This window comes from Schistocerca americana, unplaced genomic scaffold, assembly GCF_021461395.2.
Source record: "Schistocerca americana isolate TAMUIC-IGC-003095 unplaced genomic scaffold, iqSchAmer2.1 HiC_scaffold_98, whole genome shotgun sequence".
Classification (NCBI taxonomy): domain Eukaryota; kingdom Metazoa; phylum Arthropoda; class Insecta; order Orthoptera; family Acrididae; genus Schistocerca; species Schistocerca americana.
Genome location: NW_025726763.1, coordinates 610,001 through 612,500, shown reverse-complemented (window position 1 = coordinate 612,500; position 2,500 = coordinate 610,001). Strand labels below are relative to the sequence as shown.

Below are 2,500 nucleotides of genomic sequence, written 5' to 3'. Positions count from 1 at the left end.
ACGTTGGTGAGAGCGTGGAGGCGCTGTTGCGGCTTCAGCGGAGCTCGGGAGATGACGTCAAGCTGCTCCACCAGGTGGCTACGTGGATTGAAGACACAGCGACCCGCCGTGGAAAATTGCAGCCCCAGGTACCGGAAGGTTTCACCCACACGCAGGGCAGGCATGGTGGTATTGCCTGCTGTGAAGGTGACATTGCTGTCCACCTTCACCTTCTTCTCGCGCCCTGACGCGACTAAGGCGAGGGTGAAACACTTCCGGGCGTTGATCTGCAGCCCCAGGTGGGCGAGGGCTGCGGTAGCTGCGTCGATGAGGGACTGCAAGCCCCTCGGGGTCGCTGCAAACAGCAAGACGTCATCTGCAAAGGCCGCAGCGTTGACTCTGCGACCGAGGATCCGAGCTCCGATGTGGGAGGGCAGTTGGCCTAAAACGTAGTCCACCGCAAAGTTGAACAGGAGGGGGGAGAGGGGATCGCCCTGGCGAACGCCCCGTGCTGGCTGCACAGACACGCCCACGCCTGCGCCGTCCGCTATCACTGTCGTGCTGCCCTCGTAGCACCGCTCGACATACTCGACAAAGCAATCCGGCAGGCCATGCGCCTTCAGCACGGGGCGAAGGGCAGCATGATCTACCGAATCGAATGCCTTAGATACGTCGATCGATGCCACAAAGACAGAGCGGCAGGAGCGAACTGCGTCGGTGAGAGCAGTGTCCAAGATGAAGGTATTTTCCAACATCCCATCCCGAGGGATGAATGCCCGCTGACGTTCGTCCACAGCACAAGCGCGCATCAGGCGTGACGCGAGAACCTTGTGAAAGGTCCGCGCCAACACCGAGCAGACCGTAATGGGGCGAAAGTCAGCGGGGGATGTTGGTGCAGCCGTTTTCGGGAGAAGGGACGTCCGCGCGCGAAGCAGGCGTTCCGGAAGGGCGCGGGCCAGAAGGAAGAGATTCATCACTTTCACCAGGACTTCGTGCGGCAGGCGCCGCAACTCCGCTGGGGTAAGGCCGTCCGGCCCAGCTGCTGATCCCCTGGGCGGCAACGCGGCGGCGACCTCCTCACGTGTGACCGGCCCCCATATGCACTCGAGAGCGACAGGCTCTGAGTGCGGGAGGAGGCGGTCACGAATGAAGCCCGCGGTGGAGATGGGCTTCTTGGTGAAGAGGTCCGCCCAGAAGTCCAGCAGACCAGGGATGGCAGGTGGCGGCTGGAGCAGGGTGCCATCCAAGAGGCCGCGCACGCAACGCGCACGCGACCGTCGGAAGGCATCCTGCGTTCTCGCGTACTCCCAGCGGCGCCGCTTGCGCTTCTGCGTCGGCGGCGCGGCAGGCGGCCGCTTCGATGGTTGGCGCGGCCGCTGTGTCCTGGTGATCGATCTCTCCCCTCTGGACCCGACCGACGCAAGGGCATCCGGGAGCATGCCCAGGATGACATCGGGCGGCGTGCCCCGCCCCAGACCGATGACACGATCCAGGGCAGAGAAACGCTGGGCGGAAGCGGGTAGCCCCGCCAGATGCTCCCAGATGGCGGCGTCAGTCGGCCCCTCCGGCGGCGGCCCGGTGGTGTCGGCCGCGAAGTCCTCGGCTGCGTCGACGGGCGGCGCAGCGGCCTCGCCCGCGTCAGGCAGCGGGCTCGCCGCTCCCCGGCGGGACGCCGGCTCTTCCCCCCGACCGATCTCAAGCGCCTCCATGAATTGGCGGACAAGCTGCTTGTGGGCAGCTTGCCGCCGTCGGCACTTGATTGCCTCAAGCGTTCGGTCGGGGAACATCCTGATGAGCTCTTGATTTACAAAGAAGAACCGGGCGTCCCTCTCGAGGAACAGTTCGGCCTCTGCCTTGGCGAGCGACAGGACTTCTTCCTCCGTCCACCTCGCGCGATGCCTCTCCGTGACGATCTCCGCGTTGGCGGCCGCAAGGTGTTGGCGGCGGCGATGGACCCCGAGACCGTTTTTGGTGGTGAAGCTGCGGTGGCACTCACTACAGGCGTATACAGCTGCAAAAGTTACAAGATTTTCGGCACGGCCGGTTGGCCGGCTAGGTGCTGGGGGAGTTGGGGTGGCACCTTCAGCGGAAGGGCCACCACTTTTTCTCTGGTTACTGCCCCCAACTAAAAAAAAAGGGATAGTGCGAGGGGGGGCTGGTAACCCCCCCAAGCCCCTGGTGCGGTCTTCCACTCTGCTAAAGTCAGCGGGCCCACGAGAAGGGGAGAAGACCGCAGGAGAGGAGAGGCTAAGAGGGCTAGGCCCATGTATTGCGCATCACTCTCCCTGTAACTATAACCCAAGGAAGGCACCTCGCAGCAGCAGCACGACTACATCAAGACCGCACTTCGAAAAGCCAAGTCCGGATGCAGCCACACCGCCGCCACTTGGCCACCTTAAGAGAGTCATAGTTACTCCCGCCGTTTACCCGCGCTTGCTTGAATTTCTTCACGTTGACATTCAGAGCACTGGGCAGAAATCACATTGCGTCAACACCCGCTAGGGCCATCGCAATGCTTTGT

General features: G+C 63.2%; 1 pseudogene; it reads right to left on the bottom strand.

The window, feature by feature from the left end:
- LOC124593410 overlaps positions 1–2,500 on the bottom strand; it is a 7,957-nt pseudogene that overhangs the window by 2,700 nt on the left and 2,757 nt on the right.